Genomic DNA, 24,611 nt, shown 5'->3' with positions numbered 1-24,611 from the left:
TTATGAAGTACTTTTTAACATAATGGTCCATAGTAAATGTAAAAAAAAATTTTTTTTAAGACACACATTTTGAGTGGAGGACCTCATAGTTCCATGAGAAATAGGTCTTTTTATATGTATAAATAAGAAATTACAATATAACATGGTATATGTTTTTCTCATCAGTTGCTTAAAAAGGCAACAGAAGAAAATTAAAGTTTTTAATTTAAAGAATTAAAGTTTTCTGCAAGTTTCCTCTGCTTGAGGAAAACAAGAGAGGCCTCAAACGAATGAGCCCTTGAGTTAAGATTTAAAGAATGGGTAGGAGATTTCTAGGTGAACATGAATGGTGGCAGGATGTGGAGGGAAGCCATTCAGGGCAGAAGGAACGAACAGCATGTAGCAGGATGGCAAGGCAAGAGACATCCTGCTGACTTAGAATGGCACATTGTCCATGGTGTTTTTGGTAACTAGTGCAATAGCTCTGAAAGGGGACTGTGATGGTTAATTGTATGTGTTAACTTAATTGGGCTGTATGGCGCCGGATATTTAGTTAACATTATTCTGGATATTTCTGTGAGGGCATTTGTGGATGAGATGAACACTTGAGTCAGTAAACTGAATGAAGATTACCTTCCCCAGCACGGGCAGCCTCGTCCAATCCACTGAACAGAATGAAAAGGCTGAGTAAAGGAGAATTCTCTCTCTTTACTGACTGTCTTCAAGCTGGGCAATCAGTCTTTTCCTGCTTTCAGAACTGGACGTTAATTTGCACTCCTGGTCTTCAGCTTGCTGACTACAGATCTGGGGACTTTCAGTCTCTACAACCTCATGAGCTAGGTCTTTTTAATAAATCTCTTTATACAGATCTTTATCAACTTACAGTGGGGTTATAGCCCAATAAGCCCATTATAAATTGAAAATATCATAAGTCAGAAATGCAGTTAATACACCTAACATGTACCTAACATCATAGCTGAATCTAGCCTACCTTAATAACACTTACATTAGCCTACAGTTGGTCAATATCATCTAACGCAAAGCCTATTTCATAATAACGTGTTCAATATCTCATGTAGTTTATTGAATACTGCACTGAATGTGAAAAACAGAATGTACCTTGTAAGTGGTTGTAAGTCTATTAGTTGTTTACCCTTGTGATCACATGGCAGACTAAGAGCCATGGCTCACTGTTGCTGCCCAGCATCATGAGAGAGAATCGAATTTAAATTTAAATTAAAAATTTGAAGTTTGATTTCTACTGAATGCATATCAATTTTGTACCATTGTCAAAAAATTGTCCGAACCATAAGTCAGGGATCATCTGTATATATAGATATCCCAATTGTTCTGTTTCTCTGGAGAAACCTGAGTAATACAAGGACACAAGTTGTCATGTATGCTTGGACTGCTATAACAAAATACCACAGATTAGATGGCTTTAACAATAGAAATAAACTTTCTCAGAGTTCTGGAGGCTAGAAAGGCCAAGATCAAGATGCTGACAAATTCAGTTTCTGGTGAGGATTCTCTTGTCTGGTTTGTAGATGGCTGCCTTCTCACTTTGTTCTCACAGAGGGTAGACATGGAGAGAGCAAGAGAGAGAGAAAGATGGAGGAGAGAAAGAGAGGGAGAAAAAAGAGAGTGTGTGAGAATGAGCAAGCCAGAGAGAGCAACTCCCTGGTATCTCTTCTTCTAAGGACATTAATCCCATTGGATTGAGCCTCACGACCTCATTTAGTCTTAATTCCTTCGAGGTTCCATCTCCATACACAGACATACCAGGGCTTAGGGCATTAGCATATGACATTTCAGGAGGACACAACTCGCTCTACAACATTGAATGATGGTGATAGGAGAGAAGTCTGGACAGGTGAGCCTGGAACAGAATGTGAAACCTTTGAGTCCATGCTAAGGAATTTTCATATTTATCCTGTCAGTTATTGTGAGTTATTGAAGAGTTTTAACTGTTGAAAAGAAATGTTAAAACTTATATTAGAAAACTTATTCTGACTTTTGGTTGAAAGAGCATTGCCTAGCCATCTTGGAAACCAATTTTAAAAACAAAGAAGAAAAAACACCCTACTGGATGGTGTGGATAGATATATTTGTTTATAATTTCTGAAAACAAATGAACCCCTTTACAACATCCTTGTCAAAATGGAGATCACTTAAATTTAGGATAGTGATTCTCAGAGTGTGATTCCTGGATGAACAGTATCTGCACCATTCAAGAACTTGTTAGAGACCTACCTTCTCAAGCCTAACCTCAACCTATTTGAATCAGAAACTCAAGGATTGGGGCCAAGCAGTTGGGGTTTTAGCCACCCCTACAGGTGGTGCTGATTCAGGTCAAATTTGTGAATGACTGGGTTGGGAGAATACCTGTATCCTTACCATGAAGTGAGTTACTGACCACTTAGTTATCCCTTATCTTCTGCTGCTCCAAAGACACACAAAGTCTAGAAAAGTTTGTAGAGTGGTGGGGAATCATGTGCACCTCAAATTCCCTACCCTCAAATGAGAGAGAGGGGCATAGATACACAGATAACTGATTTTCCCAAGGAAGAGCATCCAAGAAATGTCAAGTGAAATATATGAGTGTAAATAAAGTAGAAGAAAAAACATCTTAAAGTGCAGGGTGTCCTGTGTGTATGGATTGCAAAGACTTTTCTGCAGAACAGGCAAAGCTAACAAGAAGACTTAATTCTGGGAGAAAATAAGGTACCTTATAAAGAACAAACATAAACATCAAGAAAAAAAGAAGAGAGAGAAAGAGGCTCTAAGATTAGAAATCTTTGCAGATGGGTCATATTTGGAGTTGAAATGAAAAATTAGATTTACATAGAAAGATGGACACCTATTCCCCCAAGGCTGTTAGTAAGGGTGCAATATTACATGAAAATTTAGAAACTTTAATGAGATTAAACATTTATAAATCACATAATGGATTTCCTGGCACATGGTTTGTGCTCACTGAATACTAGCCCTTATGCATTATCACAGCACCAAACCCATGAACAGTGAATGCCTTACTCACCCCTGGAAGGTGTTACCCTTTAGGAACTAGAGTTTAGGCCATTAACAAATGTTTATCCTGGAGAAAGAAGGCATGATCTGAGAACAGGTCCCAAGAGTAAATGAAGAGGAAAGTTAAGGTCACAAAGGCCCTCGGGCATTTTGTGTGGATGAATATGTGTTTGGAAAATGGGGGCTGTGGAACAGGAAAGAAGGTAAAACAAAGGGACAAGTTTACTCAAGATGATTTTCTAATACTTCAAATGTATTCCAGGTGCAGGTCCTGTGTAGAAAAAGATATCCGGTACATATCAAGTATGACCATGGGTATACATTTCTCCCCTCCACTTGCTTTCTTGGTAAGAGGAAAGCAAGGAGGTGGACCTGCATTCTCAGGTCCACCCAGGCTGAGACTGAACAGATGAGAGGTCACACTGCCTTGCCAGTATCGCTGCTGTAATTTGATGAGGCCCTGCCTTTTCCCTTCACAATGCGGTCAGTCTGTGAACAACAGAAACTGCTTTTAGGAAAGTGTCCCCTCCCCTTCAGGGTTATGAAATTTAGGCAGGGAGACATGAGCACGGAAACATGTCTGAGAAGTTAATAATCATTCAAAATCGAAGAAAAAATACTGACGATTTCATAAGTGTGCTGCTGTGTGAGATGTGAGGAGCTACAGGTAGAGCTAACATTGTGAAATGGAGACATCAGGAAGGCCTCTCAGAGAAGGGATACAGACTAGAATTATAGGAACTAGGTAGGATGAAGGTAGAGTAAAGGCACTGAAGAAAGGCAGAATAATATTAGGCTCAGAAACAAGGAACCACAAAATGGAATGAGTAAATGCTTTTGAGAGAATGGGCACTAAGTTTAGGTTGGAGTACACAAGTGAAGTAGTAATATTTGGGGATTTGAAACTTACCCTATGGGTAATAGAATGTTAAAGATGTCCTTTTCTATATGAATTGCCCAATTTGGAACAGCAATTTAACTCGTTCTTTATCAAATGGTAAATTCTCTTCGAGCATCCTATATTTGAATATCATACACTCAGCAAGACGTGATTATATTCTTGCTGTTTCTGAAAGTTATGCAATTACCTTGATATTTTTGTAGCATTAAATGTGAAAAAATATCCTTGTTTTCTCTCCTCTTCTCTTTTTTTTTGGGCTGCTTTTAGCAGTCTGAAAATCAGCTTTCATTTTGACTGCCGCTTAACAGAATTTGATTAAAAAAAGTCAACTAATTACAACGGAAATGCAGCCCTGCGAAGCTTTAAGAAAAACACATTATTTTGTTTTAGGGTTCAGTTACTATACATTCATTTATCATCTTTATAACCGATGTGCAGGCGATGATGAATAGGCCTTGGCTTTGAGTCAGGAAATGTAAATTATCCTCTTTCTTTCTTTTCTTTTTCTTTCTTTTTTTTTTTTTTAAACAAATAATGAATACTAGTAAATTTGAAACTAACTGATGTGCCAAGAACTCAACGATGATGCAATGCCATGAAAGCAATGCAAAGACTGCCCATCTGAGAGTCTGAAGCAAAAGGAACTAACTCCTGTTCCAGGGGATGTATAACCTGCCCTGGAAAGGGTTGTGCCTGTGTTGAGCTAGCTGGCTTGGAGGACGGCTGGTAAGTTGCGGGGTGTTCTGCTATTGCTATGCATTTAAGTCTCCCTCATGCCAAGTAGCCCTTGCCCTTGACAAAATACCAAGTGTATTTCTCAAACCTTCTCTCGTCTGGGCCTTATCTTTTAGCCGTAAGGCTTGGTTTGCTCTTCCTCCCTCTCCAAACAAGAGCTGTCTTTAAAGGGCTGCTCAGGTGTCAGCTTCACTGGAAAGCCTTTCCTGATTGCTTAAGATTACAACCAAATCTATTTAGAATACTGCCAATTTTTAATATGTTGTGAGAAATGGGTGCGTTTATTACTAGGCAGCTCAATTTCTCAGGATGGACATAATACATTTTAATGTGTGGGTAGAATTTGGGTAGGGAGAGCAAATGGGAAGTTACATTCCCAGTAAGAGAAAAGATGCTCAACTGTAGACCATGGGTGAAGAGAGAGCACTTCTGACTGAATGGCTGTTATTACATATATGCAGTGGGAAGGATTTTAAGGAAGATAAAGCTCAGGATGCTCACCTCAGGAAAAATCTCAAGTTTACATTACACTTACCATTTGATGTAGAAAAACAAACCTCAGTTGAAAGGAAATAGTGGTATGAATGTTGGCTTTACTGGCGCAGAAAGTTATGCATACTCATTTCTGTTTTCAGGGGTTTTGGAATATTTACATTAACTTGCATATAGAATGCTTAAGTTATTTGTATGCGTTCTGCAAATTAATTTAAAATTGGCAATTTACTTACATTTGGGTGACATTTATGGATAAAGACATTAGCCATAGACACGACTCACAGATGAAGTTATGTGTACATCATTGATTCTCACAGTCTTTATAAATGATGCCAATCTGATTTTTATACTGCAATTTTACACATGTACTGTTTTCCTTTTTAGACATAAAATCGAAGTATTTCTACTCGCCATTGCACACAGAACATATTTGCGTCCTTCCTTTTTAATTTCATTAATTTTCGTTTCTTCTTACAGTCTTTCCTTTGCTTTTATTATACCTTCTCTCAGATTGCTGAGGCAATGATTAGGCACATTGGCCTTGGAAAAATAAAAAAAGAGAAGGAAAATATGATGCTCTGTCACTTTAAAATGTAGTCCATTTCCACCAACATATTAAAAGTCTAAATATTTTATTGCCTAGGCACAATCTCATTTTTATTGCCCCAATCACAGCTCATTGGCTAGGATATGCTGGGCAGAGGAGTGAGCTGGTCAGCTAATGGCCTCCCTGCTGCTAAAATTAACTAATTGTTAAAGTAATAACCGTGGACCCTCATGGCCTATTTTAATAGTCAGTGGCAGTCTGGGAAATTATTTTGCTGCCTTCATTTCAGTGAGTCCTCCTGTTGGCCATTTGCACCCCTTTCTATCCTCTTAAATGCCCTCTTGATGAGATATATTTCAATGAGAATCCACAGGGAGCTCTGGCCAGTCCCTCCAACTTGCAGTTGGGGTCCACTGTTTCTTCTGTGAGTGTGGGAGGAACATTCTGTACGTCCATACTGGGATGCATGGGGGCAACCATTACTCTACTCATCAAACGTCTTTTCCAACCTCATCTGTAGCATGTGACTCTCACATCAGTTTGTTTCACAATTCGCCATGTCCTACCCAAATGCTCGCCATGATCTTGCCTCTCTTTTGGTGGAAAAGTCTTCATCCATTCTCTTGATGCTCACTCTTCTCCACATGGGAAGTCCAGGAAGGAGTTCAGTCACTCAGTATCTTAGGGCGATACTAATTTCAATATTGACCTCTCCTTGATACTCTGGTATATATCTGGCTATAATAATTTCATCATGCTTTTGAACTTCATAATCTCTTTTATTAGCTTATTTGTTACTTCATGTGTACAAATCCTTTATTCTCAGCTAAGCTTACATTTACCCAGAGAAGTTTCTGTAATTCCTCTTGCATCTCGCAGTAACTAGAACTGTGTTAAGCAGATGTTCAGTAAACACATGTGTTAAGTTTAATTAGATGTGGGGATTTCAAAGTTGTACCTGCTATTCAAATGTCCTGTAGGGATGTTTTAAATCCCTTATGTCCAGAGGATGAGCTAAGCTCAACAAAATCATGCACTGAGACTAAATCTTCAAGAGTTTTGTCATAAACATGTCCTTAATATGGACCTCATAGAACGGAAATTCCTTATGATATAATTTTAGAAGTCCTCAGATGAAGACACAGAAAATTTATACTGAAAGAATTAATCCTCAAAGAAGGTATGTTTGAGACTGAGCAAACATGTTTGAAAATAGAGATGGAGGCTGTCTAGCCAGTTCCAGATGTTCACCTACACGTGTCTGCTACTTATTCACTGGAACAAACACGCAGGGCCTGCTGGAAACAGCTGTGGGTTTGCACACCTGCAAAGTATTTTTTAAATAGGTTTCATGTCCGCTTAACAGAGTCACTGATTTGGACTTTGAAAAACTTCATAGAGCTGTTCTTATCTGTATTATTGTAAGAAAATTTTATTTTATACCTGTCAAGACATGATTATTGAGATATTTATGAATATTTACAAGAGTATTATGTTGACACTAACCACATAAAGAAACTTAAAACCAGTCTCTTGACTTGGAATTCCATGCCAGTTGTGTCACAGCCTGTGAAGGCATGGAAGGCTTCTTGGAGATTATACATTTTAGATTTGGGGTTAGTTATAATTAACCCATGGTCTAGCCATATTCTAGATTCATGACCAATTGCAGCCTAGGTTGGTACAACTGTGCTTAATTGTAGCCTAGGTTGGTTCAACAGGATCCTTCAAAACATTATGTTCTCACATTCCATGAAGACATAGAGCTCAACCATTCAATGAGAGTTTGAATTAGAGGAGTGTTTTTGCAATTCTAGCAAGCGATAACTTATGATCCCCTTTTTACAAGGACCCCTTTACAGTGATGAAGATTAACTGAACATTTGAATGTTATTTTAGAGAATGTTTTCCAAAAGCCCTCTCAAAAATCATGGATAGGACGCAGACAAACAGATTGATATCCTGCTCCTCCATTTATTAGCCTTATTTCCTTGGGAATAGAACTATAGTATCCACCAACTTCATTTTCCTTACACATTAAAGGGGGAATCATTGCTCTTTGTCCTTTGGTAAGTGAAGGAACAGAAGATGATGATTATTTGGAAAAGAAGAATCACCAGTCACTGGTAAAGACTTGAATGATTCTCCTATGAGTCAGAGTATGCCTCAGTGCATGGACGTTTTGATATCTATTTTGTTTGTTCACATATCTTTTTTCTTAGTCCCAAGCTTTCACCTGGTTTTAAAGTAGTTTTGGTGGAAGAACAACAATTCTGTATACCTTCCATATTATCATCTCCTTTGGTTTCATACAGGGAGGCAGACACTAAGAGCAGAACGTTTTGAGGCAGTCAGAGTCGCTTGCAAGCCTTGCCACAGTCACTTACTATTTATATAATCTTGACATTCTTAGCAATGTCTCTAAGCCCGAGGTTATTCACATTAAACATGGGGACAATAGATATACCTACTTCGTAGGGCTGTTATGGGGACTGTATGAAGTAATGCTGTAATGCACTTAGCATAGATCATCTATTACACACAATAACAAGAGGTGCTTAATTAATACAAGCTATTATTTCCATATTATTACTAAGGACTGCTTAAACAAATGACACTTTGGCATCTAGCAAAAGAATCTGTACAATGAGGCATTGCCACTCTGAAAGGACCTGATGAGCGATCCCTGCTGGATAGGGTGTCAGAAGAAGAAGAAAAGCCACCAGGAAAGGGTGCCACCTGCCAGGGGCTGTGACGATGAGACGTCTCCAGGAACAATGACAACTTCCCTCCCTTTGCGAGACTTAGGGCTCTGTGAGAGCTTTATGAGAGTAGGTGAAGGAAACTTGGGGGGTCAGCTCAGGAGTTTAGGACCTCACCAGAGAAACAAAGCCTCACTGAGGGAAACAAGTTCTTTGTGTCCAGGAACGAGGTCCTGTTCCAAAGAAACCACAAATACAGAGTCAGGCCTGAGGTGTCTTCATTGTGAACTAAGTAAACTCCAAATCAAATTCCTCTCCAGCTTCTAGAACCTTGAGGGTTATCAAGCAGAAGTAAAAGAACACAGGTCAGCAATTCTAGGACAAATGAATCTTTTAGATTTGAACAAAAGATCACGTGTGTGGGTGGTCTGTGTGTGTAGGTGGGTAGCTTCATTACTCAGGGTTTGAGTAAACTCAAGTAGATTATTAAAATAATCAGCAGATTATTTTTATGCTCGATCCACCAGTCTCAGCACCTGGATCGTCTACCAGCAGCCTGACCTGTCTCGAGTAGAACTCTTATTTTCAAATCCATATTCTTTTCTCACCTAAATGGTAAGTCCCCTGAGGATGTAGCCTGGTATCTTTTCTTCCTGTGTTTCCTCATTGTGGTCAGCCTTGATGCACCCAACATATCCAGCAAGGCGAAAGGCCCTTAGGATATGCCCAGTTCGGAATACAGAAAGAGCGCCTAGAACAAGAAAACAAACCTAAGAAGGAAATCTTGCGAAATATGTGCTAAACCGTTGATGGTGTTTTCTTCTTGAAGGTAAAGCTAACTTTGGGAGTTGCGGGGGAAGGTGGCCCATCTGGTTCTATGACATTTTTCTGGAAATACCATCAAAACGAAAGTGAGAAATGTGCTACGAACTGAACAGTCATGATCCCCCCGCCTCCCCCCCCCCCTCCGAAAGGAAGATTGTGAGAGTAATGAGCATAAAATCAAGGCTGGGCTTGTCCTGCCTGCATTGAGGCGAAACAGGTTTTCCTTTAAAAAAAACATCTGCCATAAGGAGATTTAAATCGGGTACTCCTGTTTTTAGAAGATCTCTATTTCCTTACAGGATGTCGGCTTTGATCACTAATCCCTGGAAAATGTCTTTAAGAGCTACTCCAATTGGCAGAAGTACCGGAGAGTAGGCGTGGGCAGGTGTGGGGAAAGAAGTGGGGGAAAAAACCCTCTTTCCCACGCTGATGTGTTATTTTAAAATAAAAAGAAAACTCCCAGAGGCTCTTGGCTCTAATGATCCCCTCTGTGGTTTTTCCAACAGCACGGTCCGCGGACACCTTTAGAAAATGTGCCTTCTGTAGGTCAGCACTTTCCCGTCCGCCCCTCTCCCTAGCCAATGGCATCAATGTGCGTTTGTCAAGACCGAATTTCATTTGCCGCACAGCAGCTTAGAGAGGGCAACACATCGTGTTGCATTTTCCTTGCCTCTCAAACTGGAGTTCCTGCTTCTCCCCAGCTTTGTGTTGTCAGCAAAACGTCGCGTTTACAATCGGTCTCTTGATCTGAGGTAATTACCTGCAGGAGAAATAGCGAGGGTAAGGACCTAACAAGAGAAGTCTTGTGTTGTCTCACGGTGGGCTGCTGTCCTGAAAGTGTATCAGACTTGTCATATTGGTTCAAATTAAATTGACACGGTGCTCTTCCAGGCATCACGACTTATTATACATCGCGGAGCCCTTTTGGGCAGTAAATGCCTTCTGAGTTAAAAACGAATGTGCAAAGGAAACTCAGAGGAGCCAGCAACAAGGACAGCGAGGATCTCCAGGAGGACCCGTTAAAACTGGCTGTGAGAATGCGAAGGTTATGTTATGACTGAGCTCAGTTTTGCTCTTCTCTCAGCAATTTCCAGTTCTGTGCCATTGTGACAGAGGTGTCCCCAGGCCTTAGTCATGAGGCCTTGGAACCTTTTTTTTTTTTTTTTCTGCCTCCGGCTCCACTTATTTATTTATTGTAACATTTATGAGCTCTGTCCAGGGAAACTGCTGGGTCCAGCAGCATCAGCCCTGGCCTGAAGGGAGACAGGGGAATTCTAATCCTAGCCTTTCCCTGATGGGCCTGGTGACCTTGGCTGAGTCATTTAACCTCATCATGTTGGGGCCGTTGTTTTCAACAGAACAGGGGAATGAATGAGCCCTGGATCACCTCAAAAGGGTGTCAGGAGGGATAACTAATTAATGATTATAAAGCACTTAGCAAACAGAAAGTACTGTACAAAATGCTTAATATTAATAATAAAATGCATTCACTGCAAGCCTCTAGGCGTATGCTCAGAAATAACGGCAGCAATTAAAGTAACACGCTAACAAAACTCATTAACCCCCAAACCTCCTTCCCACTGCACGTGGCTGCTAGAGCTTGCGGGCTTTCTTAAGACTGCCAGGTGGTACAAAGAGGAAGGCTGCAGTGCAGGCCATGGCATCAGGCTCTCCCTCACTTTCTAGGCAAGTTAGCATGTCGCCTGTTAAGACAGCCAACAGTCCTGAAGCCCCATCTCCATTCAGCTTGTCCTGGCAGGTCATTTCCCATGCAGATCACTCCTTCTAGCCAGGATCTGCCACCGACTGCCTATGCCATCGTGCGCCCTAGAGGGCGCTTCTCGCCTTTGTATGCTTCATTTCCTTCCCTGTTGTAGGCAACTCACTGCCTAGACTTGTAAGCTGCTTGAGGGCAGGGTTTCTCTTGTATTATATCCTCCTAATTCCTAAAAGAAGACAGTGCAAAGGACATGTCCATAGATGGTCCATGGACTAAGGAATGGATGCTTTGTCCTCCCCAGGTGACTGAACGGACAGAGGGGTAGGGCGTTATTTGAGCCAAGCTGCACGTACTGGTTATCATATTACTGCTAAGAAGCTCCTGAGGTCTGGCAGGAAGGAAAAGTGTGGACCTTGCCAGGATGGTGGAAGAGAGAAGACAGGACTTTTAACTGAGGTGTTCAGAAAATGTATAGCTTTGAACTGGGGGATAATGAAAGCCAAGATTGAGAAATTTTCTTCGGGAAAAGAGAGAAGGAATTAAAACAATATACCTTGAGTAAGGAGAAGGCAGAGCTGGGCCTGAGGTGGGTCATAGCCAATAAGGGATAGAGGGTGGGAATCACATGCACACCCAGAGACCCCAGAGTGTTGAGGGAGGACACTGAGGGCTGTGTGCAGACAGGCTGGGGACCTTGTAAAAAAGAATTTATGTTTCTATTTTCTCTTTGTAAGAATGAATGGGTAATTGGCAAAAATTGTCTCTCTCTTTACCTCCTTTCTCTTCCTCTTTAGTAAGTTGCCATTTTGTTTTAAATTTCTTCTTAACTTTAAAATTTCATACCTGACCATGTCAGGAGTGTTAGCTTATGTAAGGATTTTTGTGTTGTAGTAGCATCTGGTATAGAATACAAAAGTGGTACATAAACCATATTCCCAAGGCCTTGTGAGTCAACATTTAATCTGATTCCATCTTGAGTATGGTATTGTAATACGGGATCGTGATTTAGACCACTAGATCAACAGTCCAAATAGTTTTTATAAAAATTTACCACATACACTAAGAAATGCCTCTAAATTATAGATAAAAATAATATAGTATCTACCAATGGAACGTAAAGCAACTAAACAAACAAACAAACAAAAAACCGATCAGTTTGATTGTTTGAAATAGATTCCCTGGAGAGGAGCTTCCAGGTCAGTAATGAAGGGCCTTGTGTTTTAGGAGAAATAGCCAAGGAGCTCCTGGGCAGGGAAAGGAGTCAGAGACTGAAGGCTGAGCTCTGGGGAGGAAGAATTTTTTGTGAAAAGCCTGGAGCCAGAGAGAGTATGGTGCCTCTTAGCACAAATGTCTGCTTCCAGGGGAAAGAGAGGGAGGGAGATGTTAGCAGGAGCGGGGAGGAGGAAGCTAAGCACACACAAATGCGAGGCTGAATGACACTGGAGTGTGGAGAGAAAGATGTAAGAGAAATCCGAAGGAGAAGGCAAAGAGCAGCGAGAGTGGGGTCTGGAGATCTATCCTGGCAGAGGCCTGTTGTGAAGAATATTCTTGATTTTTGGCAGCCACTCCACAGATGATTCCCTCCTGTGGAGAGCTAGAGTGATTGTGGACAAGCAGTTCGGGAGATTACAGGTCTGGAGATGACTTGGGGAAAAAAAAATCCTAAAATTACAAGAAAAAAAAAAAAAGCCAGGAAATGATATTGAGGGAGCATGAGCCTCTATTTCACGGCCAAATCAAAAACTCCCTGACTAGGAAATTGATATTCTGCCTCAAAGTCTCTTTCCTGAAGGCTGGGCATGGCTTACAGGGAAGCTGGCAGAAGAGGGGGCATCAGTGTGCATTTTAGGATTCAACTGTGCCACCAACTTGTGGTGTGTCCTTGAACAAGCTGTCAGCCTGGTTTTCATCCGTAAAAAAAAAAAAAGGCATTTGAGTTAGACAATCTGTAAAGCCCTTTCTACTTCTGATAGCCAAAGAGCTCCATGATGTGGAGTCTCTAATGCGTGCCTTACACACTTACCCAGTGGGTAAGAAGCTGACTTAGGTGTCGTTTCCATTTCCACAAAGCTTCTATGGGTTTACTAGAGTGTGTGACTTGAGGGTTTCATTCTCATGGTGTACAGTGGTCATCAGCCAAAATCCACTCAACAACTTCTCTGTGTCCAGTCCTTTGATAACTACTAAAGGATGACCTTGTCTCTGCTCTTAAGGTGCTTACAGTCCAGCTAGGGACTCACATAAATACAAGAAAAATGACAAAAGATAAGAGATGTCACTAGGCCCTTATGTTTCATTGAAAAATTAGAGCTACAGACTGAGAGTGCATGGAGTTCAGTAGAGCATGAGCTTTCTGCTGGGCTGAATGGCAAGGAGGATGTGTGAGCTGGGTCTTGGAGACCAGATTCAAAGAGTTACTTCCTGCATCCTGAGTCCTGCTGGGTGATCGGGAAACAACTGCACACACACACTGAGGAGATCCAAAGCTCTGACAAAGCAGAGCACTTAATGAGCCTCTGTTGATTATGTTGAGACAATGGAGAAGGGATGTGAGAGATTCAAATCCAGAAGCCAGCATTCTAGTGGGTTATAGTCTGGGAAAGCTCTCCTGAGACTGAGCACTCAAAAGGTGGTAGAGAAACCAGTAAACCTGATGTCAGGTTTTGGGTCCAAATCCTTTTTCTGTCATTTACTAGAACTTAGAATTCGAAAAAGTCTCTTATGCTAGTTGAGTTTGGTGTTAGACCTGAGAATTTCCCACTATATTATAGTAGGTTGTGTGACAAATAGCAAAATTAGAGGGGGAGTAGACAAGTCAGGGACTAACATGAAGATCCTTGGTGAACAGGGGATAATGGGCACAGGCCAAGGATAGATTTGGGGTGTTCAGCATAGATTATTGGTTTACTACACAGTTTGGACTAATGTTTGCCTTTCTGAAATGTTTCTTCATCTTTGTGCACTCCATTTTTTTTAAGTAAAGATTTTATTTATTTATTTATTTATTTATTTTATTTGAGAGAGAGAGAGAGTGAGAGTGTGAGTGGGGAGAGAGGGCAGAGAGACAGATCTCAAGCAGACTCTGAGCTGAGCAGAGCCCAACTCAGGGCTCCATCTCTCGATCTTGAGATCGTGACCTGAACTGAAATCGAGAGTTGGACACTCATTCGACTGAGCCACCCAGGTGCCCTGTGCACACCATTTTTTTAGCAAACACATTTCATCAGCAGATGTCATTACGCTGCACGTAAGTGCTAGGCTTAGCAATGACCATATAATTTATGGCCCTCGCCGGGCAAATGCTGAAAGTAAAAAAGGTGCTACTAATAATTATATAGATTAGCAGGTGAAAATCAAGCTTCTGTTGGGGAAGTTGGAGGTATGATAAACTTATCCATAAGAAACTACTCTTTCCCCCAAACAAAATATCAATTCTTCTTCTTTCCAAATTAGGAAGCTTCATCCAGGAGGATCCAGTCCATCCTCACTGGACAATGAGGATTTTGTTTAAATACACAAACGAGCAAGCAAACAAAAAAAGCTATCTTTTTAGGGAACATAAAGTCCACAGGAAACAAAAAATGCTAAAGAAGCTCAAAAAGTTACTTTGAAGAAAGGTGAAATAGGATGAGTGTGTGTACATATATGCAAGGAGAATTTGTGTGCACACACATTCTTTTTCAATCTAAAATCTAAAATCACAGGGCACTAAATTATGTACACGTGCACACACACATGCATGTAGAAGTGTGAATCCCTATCAATCCCCCAAGAAATGATTCTTGGATGACCCAGAGAAAGGGGCAGAAGAAAGCTCCAGAGAGGTGGGGTGAGGAGGAGAGTTGGGGATGCATGCGTAATTTAAAATTATAACCCAACAAATGCAAAACAGGAAGGGAACAGCATTTTAAAGAGGCTGGCAGATAACATCAGCTCATTAGTGGTTCCATTACAGTGTACATTGGTTTGCTTTCTCTCTTAGCACCAAAAAAAAAAAAAAAAAAAAAAGAAAGAAAGAGAAAAAAATGATGTATGTACATGTGGGTATGGAGGAAGTAAATTAAATAAACATAGCTTAAGTTATTTTAGGGCGGTCTGAGCATTAACTCTTATCCTTGAAGCTGGTGGTGAGAATTATGATATGTTTCAGTCTTTGAAACTAGCCACTGCACCTTGAATGTAATTGGATCCCCAAGACATCCCTTCTTGGGATGGGTGAGGGTTGGGGAAGGGTCAGAAGTAAAGGTAGTAGAGTTATTTTCACCATTTGGATGGGACGACAGGGGAATCGACGATGCTGGCACAGCACGGCTGTCAAAGATTGGAGAACTTTGTTTCCATTTGGAAATGATTAAGGTCTTATTGCTCCTGTCTTGGATATGAAAGACTTGAAATACATCAGTTCGATGTAACTAACGTTGAATGACAACTCTATGCATGTAGTTAGCAAAGTTCATTGAGAAGGAGAGAAGAACACTGAATTTCAGAAAAGTTGAACCAGAAGAATTGAGTACCTTGATTGAATTTGATAGCTCTTAATGGGAAACTGTACTGAACTGGCAAAAAAAAAAAATGCAATGAGATTTGGTGAAAAGAATCAAACTCAAATTTAGTTTTTTAAAAATCTCAGAATTAATCTTGTTCCATTTTATTCAGTTAATAGTAGAAATTATTTTACATGAGAAAAGACGATGTCAGAAATAGCTGAGTAGAATTTTAGAGGTGGAATTAGAAGAGAGTAAAGGGGGAGCTAATTTGCTTTTCTGCTCCAAAATATTCCTACCAATCATGTCTGGAGGTTTATTTGATTCTTTTTATTAAAGGTGGGTAGGATTCCTTAGAGAGGATTTTGGGACAGAGCTTGGGTTGTAACCACTGAACTGAGCAATCAGAAGGCCAAATGAGCCATGGATCTGTAAGTCAATGTGGGTAGGCTGGCAGATAGAAAGAAGGGCCCTGGACCCTGCCCACAGAGACCGGCTGGGGCCACGGACCCTTGAAAGACTGGTAAGTCAGCCAAGGAGAAGAGAGTCATTGTATTAGGAGCCTAGGACTATATATGAATGGTGGAGACCTTGACTTACCCTTGATGAGGTACTGGGAAGACCTACCCTTGACAAGGGCACTGGACATGGGGAATGGATCCCTTTTAGTGATGACAGCCTGAGTCCTACATCTCTACTGTGGGCACATATGTATGGCATAGGATGATGACATCCAAAGCATAGCTCTCCGGCCCTTTGGTCTAGGTCTGTTTCCCCCCTCCAAGCAGATGTAATTTTCTCTTTACACTTAATATATTTAAGTAGGGCATCCATTCCTCAGTTTGTAGCAGCTACCATCACCCCCTATTGTCTGATATTGGACATGCTTCCCAGATGAACTATCTGATTTTGGATTTCTGTTTGGCCATGCATGGTCCGTGGCTCTTTGGAATGCTCTGGAGAACTCTTCTCCCTATTTCATCCATAATGATTTTCTGAGAAGCAAGAAGGGCAAAGGCCCAGAGTGATTCATTGAAGGTGCATATGGTATTCATTCTGCAGAGAACAAATATGGAACAGGAGAAAAAGTGACAGTCGCACCATTTGCATTTGATATGTAAATTCAAGATACATATTGATTTACATGTATAATTTAGTAACAAAAAAAAAAAAAGGAAAGAAAGAAAGAAAAGAAAAAAACCAGATAGCTAAGTAAACATGATACTCACCCCAAGCTAAAGGCTGGGCTCATGGCAGTGTTTGTAAATGGTGCTGTGCAGTAGCACATCTCGGCATGCAAATGTCTATAAACTTCAAACTGTTGCTAGGTTAAACAACACCTTTCCCAGGAAGCACACGGATTTAGCAGCTTGTACTTTATGCATTGGTCTCCAGAGCAGAAGGCCCTTCTCCTCACCTCACAGTAAGGGCAGGACACATGATCCATCCCTGTATTTTCCTTGCTGAAGTCTGCCTTCAGGTGATATAGCCCAGTGTTTTAAAAATACCTCTTTCTTCTTGTTGTTTCATGCATGAAGAATCTGGGCATATATTTCCCCTGTAACCTTCAAGGACGGGTCTAAATGCTTTAACTGGCTCCATCTTTATCCAAATTTATTTCCTATTCTCACCAAGCTTCTCCTTACCCTCAGCTCCTGAAATAACCCTCCAGAGACAATTCTTTATTGTGCCGTGCACACATGAATATTCTCACCACCAGGCTTTCACTAATCCAGTGGCATCCAAAAGAATGCCCTATCCGGCATCCATCAAAGCCCAGTGATATCTCCAGCTCCGCTTGGACTGCACGGAGCCTTCACAAAATTTGAAATGAAGCTAATTTTTCCTTTCCAGGACTAGTCACAGTGCGTGTGGTGTCAAGCTGTTTTCTCAATCTCAGTCACACACAGTTGTATGAGGCACTCTAATAATTTGCTAAGTGTTGCTCTTGGTTTCTCAGCCAGAGAGAATGTTTCCGAGGGAGCGGATTTCATCCTTTTTCGTACAACACATTCTCTTTGGCATAAAGACGGACATATTGACAATGTTAGCACATAGTGATGGACTAAATTGAAAAAAAAAAAAAAAACTTCCCAAATTTCTACTCCTTGTTTATCATTACTCACAGCCTGCAATAGGAAACTGTCATCAGTGACCATCATTTTAAAATGGATGAGCAGAGGGATGTGAGGGACACAAGACACGCATGAGAGGATGCATTCGGGACTTTCCTTTTGCTCCCACTCTGCTGCCATGTTTGTCATGATGTGTTTGTCATGAACAGTAACATGTGCATATGTTATAAAGTCCAGGTTCCTGAGCTTCAATACTAAGATGACTTTGGGCAGCATAATTCTTTGTGATGTGGGAGTCTTTACTATGTATATAGAATGTTTAGAAGCATCCCTCATCTGTGCCCACTAGATGACAGTAGCTCCCTCAGACCCCATGCCTTCGCACTACAGTTCCAACAACCAAAAGTGTCTTCAGATATTGCCAATATCCCCGATGGACAAAATATCCCTCTATCTACCCATGTGGAGATACACTGCTATAATCAATGATCTAAAATTTTTAAGATGTTTATCTCTCTTCAGTGGGTTAAATAATCCCTATGGTACCTCAAAACCTTACTTTCCTTAGGAAAAATTCTGCATTTTCCACATTACTTTTTTATTATTTATTAGTAGCAAATATTTATATAGCACTTTGTCCTTAGTTCTAAGGTTTTAAGTACTTTACAAAAATTAACCAATTCAATTCTTAAACATATCCATAAGATAGGTGCTATAATTATTCCTGTTTTAGAATTGAGAGGCCCAGAGAGGTTAAGAAATTTATTCAAGGCCACACAGCTAATAAGTGGTAGAGCTGGGATGCAAATCTAGATGCTCTGGCTCTGAAGTCTGTTTTTAATCACTCTGCCTTTCACAAAGGCACACACTTTAGTTTCCTCTGGAGTGACTATCGCAAATTCTGAACAGGGGTATTTTTGTAAATTTTCACCAGTTCAAGGGATGCCTAATTTGGGGATAAAGCATAAACCCCATTAATTATTTTAAAAATCCAGAACTTCTGTTCTCGTTAGTGACTTGCTCCTGAGTGAACTCTTGCTATGCCTGGGGCCTAGACATATACCTGTACTGGACACAGGGTTGTGGAAGAGTGTGCATCAGAGATCTTGGGTACACTTCAGAGGCCGTGGGAGATATTCAGTCTGTCATACCTGAATTAATACCTCAGTTCTCTGTACCCATGAGGAAAAGTCCCAGACTGATCGCCGTTTTGTACTTTCAGCTATTTTATATAGTCAGGCTATTCTCAAGCTCAAAATCTCTAGTGAGTCTTTACTCCCAGCCACACTGAGTCTAAACTTCTTTGACAAGATGTCAAGACCTTTCATTATCTTACTATTTCCCACACAACCCATCTGCTTGGTAGGGGTTAGCATCCTCACTTCCCCTTATAACTTCCACTTGTCCTCTTAAGGCAGAGTGCAAGTTGAGCCCCTTCCGTGAAACTTCCCCTACCGCTGACACCCTCAGCTTACTCCTCCTGAACCCTTCAGCCTTTGTTTTGTGTGCCATCCAAATCCTCATGAAGATGAAAATCTAGGTTCTGTGCTATTTTTTATGTTTATGGTTAGCTTCTCAACTAGATTGTATAGCTCTTGAAGGAAGGACACTTTTTCTCTAAACCTGACCCTCCACATGAGGCATAGGACAGGTACTCAACCAAGATGTTGATCCATTGTTCATTCATCATCAACCTTCATGCTTCCTTTGTCATGAAAGGGACCGTGCATTTTTGCCCTCACTATCAGTGGATACTAAACCATAGCTATGTCTTCTAGGCCCTGACTTGTAGCTCTATGGGTGGTCAGCTACAAGATATCAGTTGATAGTCTTCCAAGAAAATACAGTTTCTGCCAAGAAGGTGAAGTAAGGTGTCATGGCCAGTCAGTGGGATGCAACTGCTTAACCTCAAAGGAGGATAAAATCTACAAATATCCATGCCACTTTACAGAAAAACACCACCAGTGAGAACCAATAAATGGCATGGTCTTGCTGGGTGCTGTATTGGCTAATTGTATCAGAGACATGGGGGCACACGTCCTTAGGGCAAAGTAGATTTAGGGATTTTCCAGCCTTCCACCATGAGAAATAACATGTATGAAGAGTGACATGTCTCTTTTAAAACCTAGGTGTTTATTTTCTAAGGCAATGATCATGGTAATATTTTCAGTGTTCATAGTATTTTGACAGTTTTCAGGGCAGTGTCACTTTTGCGACACATAGGATATGCAGAGAACAGGAAGGAGTATGACTCCAGATCTTTAAAACTACTGGAGTCTCAGGATGTTAAAGATAACCTAAGTGAATATCAAGACCTTCTTGAATTATTTTAAGACTTCCTAGTGCCCTTTAAATCATTTTGGTTTTAGAATTTATACATAAGAGAAAACCCTGAATGCCAAAATTTACTCAAGTTTATAATATAGTAATGAATTATTCATGAAAGATTTGAATATGAACCTGGACTTTCCTTCATCCTGATATCAATTAATCAATTAAAAAGTAGTAAAAAATTATTTAATGTCTTAGGTGCTAGGCATGGTGAGGGGCATAGTTTCTTACAAGGATTTTAGTAACATCAATTTTATTTAAAAAATTCAACAAATTTTTGTTTGAGGGATAATTATAAAGGAAAATACTGCAATCCATGGAATGGGAGAAGACACTACAGACAAAGCTCCCCAAACTCAACACTCAAAAAACAGATAATCATGTCAAAAAATGGGCACAAGACATGAACAGACACTTCTCTAAAGAAGACACACAAATGGCTAACAGACACATGAAAAAAATGTTCATCATAATTAGCCATCAGGGAGATTCAAATCAAAACCACATTGAGATACCAGCCATCAGGAAGATTCAAATCAAAACCACATTGAGATTCAAATCAAAACCACATTCTAACACAAGTTAGAATGGCCAAAATTAGTAAGACAGTAGACAACAAGTGTTGGAGAGGATGTGGAGAAAGGGGAACCCTTTTACACTGTTGGTGGGAATGAAAATTGGTGCTGCCATTTTGGAAAACAGTGTGGAGATTCCTTAAGAAATTAAAAATAGAGCAACCCTATGACCCTGCAATTGCACTACTGGGTATTCACCCAAAGATACAGATGTAGTGAAAAGAAAGGCCATCTGTACTCTAATGTTCATAGCAGCAATGGCCACAGTCACCGAACTGCAGAAAGAGCCAAGATGCCCTTCAACAGATGTATGGATAAAGAAGATATGGTCCATATATACAATAGAATACTATGCCTCCATCAGAAAGGATGAATACCCAACTTTTATATCAACATGGACGGGACTGGAGGAGATTATGTTGAGTGAAATAAGTCAAGCAGAGAGAGTCAATTATCATATGTTTTCACTTACTTGTGGAGCATAAGGAATAACATGGAGGACATGGGGATAGGGAGAGGAGAAGTTAGTTGGGGGAAATCAGAGGGGGAGATGAACCATGAGAGACTGTGGACTCTGAGAAACAAACTGAATTTTGGAAGGGAGGAGGTTGGGGGGTTGGGTGAGCCTGGTGGTGGGTATTAAGGAGGGCACATATAGCATGGAGCACTGGGTGTGATGCATAAACAATGAATCTTGGAACACTGAAAAAATAAAATAAAGTTAAAAAAAAAAGAAAATAAAGATACTACAAAGCCAAATGAATATTGTTTCTGCACTCTTGTTTTTGGAACTTTCTTATATATTATGAGTAGATAACCCCATACTGCTTTCTTATTTTGCATTGCTCTCATGAGTGGTGGAGACCATGTATCTTCTGAATAGCCTGGTCCACTGGCTTTTCTAACTCCATATTGACATCTTTCTGGAAGATTCCAGCTTTCCTAGCCTGGGCAGAAATTCTGACCCTATTTACTTACAACTTACCTGTTACTCCCCACATTCCACAGTGACATTTTTTATTAATACATCGTCCTTCTTAATGGGATTTGACCTATTTTTAGCATCAATGGATGCAACACTCACTAGTCTTTCATGTTATTTTTTTGTTAATTTCAACTTCCTGAGATTTTCTGAATTCCAAGTATTTTGCTTTTGGATAACTCCAGAGAAATGAGTTAGACTTGTCTTTTTTTTCTCTAGGGGGCCACCATTTGGTCTCATCCATCTTCCTGGGAAATTGATGTTCCTGTAAATCTTTGGTGAAGTGTTTATGCTAACAATAAAAGATGGGAGGATATCACTTACTTTTCTTTCCAAAAGAAGTTCATGTTACAAGAGCTGAGACCTATAATTGCCAAGGTAATCTTCCATACGTTGTTTAGGTGCATTTGAACAATTTCCCCTAAAAGAGATTCTCTGCAAGAAAAATCTACTTAAAACGTAAAGCAAAAGAAGCATCTTTTGTGTATTTTCCCTGCTAGGAAGACATTTCCTCTCATAAAGGGCTCAGAATCTATTGGCCATCACTATAAATCTGGCACCACAGCTCTGGAGCAGTGAGTATAACATGTTGGCTCACATTTGCAAACACTCCTGCCTGATTCCAAGTTGCCCACTAGGTTCTTACCTCAGCATCAAGATCCCAGTAATTAAACTGGAGGCAATAAGCACATTGAAATATTCACTCATTAATCCAGAAATTCATAAGAAATAATGTGAAAACATGATCTATGTGAAATAGAATGTTGATAATGTTAAGTCCGAATTCCCAAGGAGTTTTCAAACTAACAGACTAAGTCAAATACTTAGTCAAATACTAGGAATCATGATTTTCTACAAAGAAAATTCTGAGGGTTCAGATTCAGGATTCAGGGGACAGGTCTAAGTCAGGGTTCACTGTTAAACCAGAAAATCTTAGAGTTTGGAGAGGACCACAGATGACCATACTAATTATCCCATGATAATTAGTAACATGTATAACAAAATATGAAGGAAGAGGCCAACATCTGTTACTATGGGACCACAGCACACAATGGTTTATTTTATTTTTTATTTTTTGTTTTTTAAAAGATTTTGTTTATTTATTTATTTCACAGAGAAAGAGAGTGAGAGAGGGAACATAAGCAGGGGGAGGGGGAGAGGGAGAAGCAGGTTTCCCCTCTGAGCAGGGAGCCCAATATGGGTCTCGATCCCAGGACCCTGGGATCACGACCTGAGCTGAAGGCAGAAGCTTAATGACTGAACCACCCAGGTGCCCCTATTTTTTCTTTCTTTCTTTCTTTCTTTCTTTCTTTCTTTCTTTTTTGTATGTAGTCTTTGTCTTTTCTGAGTTCTTTTTTTGAATATTGTTTTTTGAAATTGGGGGAAAATATGATCTAAAAAAGTCTTCCTTGAAAAAATAAAAGTCTTCCTTGAAGAAATGGCAATTTGTATCTGGGGCTACATGCGATGAGAAAGATACAGCTGATGCGCTTCAGAATATTAAAAGTCTGAGGGACCTCAGAGACTAGCTGGGCCACATACATCCTTTCAAAAACAGTTTCTCACTGTTCAGGTAAGCCCATCTCTATGTGCTCAGCTCTGTACCAAGAACCATGGGGGCTCCTCTTTCATGGAAAGCCTCTAAAGAGGAGATAGACACATGGTGGAGATGGTACTACATTGCATGTTATCAGCAACTATCAACACTTGTGCTGACGATTTTGTAGGTTAGTGAAGTGCAGAGAAGCCAAAGCCATGGTTGCTGAACTCTGGTTGATGATCTTGTTCTAGGATAACTCACCACTGTTTACCAAATTTGGACTTAATTCTCCTTTTATTCATTTATTTTTATTAAATTATGCATTGAGGGTCTACCAGGCACAATCCCCCAAAGCAAACGCAGTTCACTCATGAACATGATGGAAGGGTGAACTACTCTTCCAGAGATCACAGTCAGCTCATGGCTCCCTCTGGCCAACACACCACTACATTTTAGTTGCTCCATGGCAGGCCAGAATCCCTCAGTCTAAAAGATAATGCTCCAGAGAAACTCCTGAGAATGGTCAAATGATAATACTGAGACCTGGTCGTTTTTTCCTTCAGAACTAAGAACAAATTCTCTTTGCTATATTCTTTCCATGTTAGGGGGTTATGGATGTCTTAGGGAATCTACAGAAAACAAAACAAGGGAAGACAATATATTAGAAGATTCACAAAGTCTTAGAAACAAACTCATGGACCTTTACAGCAATGGATCAGTGTGGAAGGTCTTCTTAATATCCTCAGCATCTATTATACCCATTTGTTCTCCTGACAAAGAAAGAAGTTCTCCATGTTAGAGGCAGGGAACCTCTCATACTAAGAGAACCAAGGACTGGTTTTATGGGACAGAATCTTCCAAGGGAAGAAAAAATATTACTGCTTAAATTATATTCCATTTGACTCAACAGAGTTTACTAAGTCCCCCCCCTTTTTTTTTTTTAAGATTTTATTTATTTATTTGACAGAGATCACAAGTAGGCAGAGAGACAGGCAGAGAGATAGGCAGAAGCATGTTCCCCGCTGAGCAGAAAGCCCGATGTAAGGCTCAATCCCAGGATTCTGGGATCATGACCTGAGCTGAAGGTAAAGGCTTTAACCCACTGAGTCACCCAGGCACCCCTACTAAGTCCCTTCTAAGTGCAGTAGATGTGCAGAAGATCCAAAGATGAATGAATGCAACAGTCCCTCCTTTAAGGTACTTTAGGGACACATGATACAAATAACCTTCAACTCCATGAAAACAGTGAATAGCATCTAAAACAATGTGTGACACATAGTCTGTATTCTGTAAATATTTTTGGAGCAAATAAGATACGCCAAGTGTTGAAAACATGGTCTGAATAAGCCACTGATTATTCAGAGAAAAAAGACATCACACTCGATTGGAAGAGGCAGTGGGAGTTTCACAAAGGGAGAGGCTTGTGACATATACAAGGATAGATGGAATTTAGGGAAGTGGAAAGGAGATAGAAGTATGCTTCAGAATAGGGCATGGCATAAGCAATGACAAGGAGCCTGGGACATGAGTCAAAGACAAGAGGAGGTGCAGACCAAGCCTGGGCCACGCTATGGAGGGTCTTCTGTGCTAGCTGGGAAAGACCAGATTGTGGTGAAGATGACAGGTGATGGCCTGCCTTTCCTCTGGCCTCCCTCTGTTGTACTTTAATATTGACAAGAAGATCAGAAAA

The sequence above is a fragment of the Lontra canadensis genome, unplaced genomic scaffold, assembly GCF_010015895.1.
Source record: "Lontra canadensis isolate GAN:19392208 unplaced genomic scaffold, GSC_riverotter_1.0 scaffold17, whole genome shotgun sequence".
Classification (NCBI taxonomy): domain Eukaryota; kingdom Metazoa; phylum Chordata; class Mammalia; order Carnivora; family Mustelidae; genus Lontra; species Lontra canadensis.
This window is presented reverse-complemented; position numbering follows the sequence as displayed.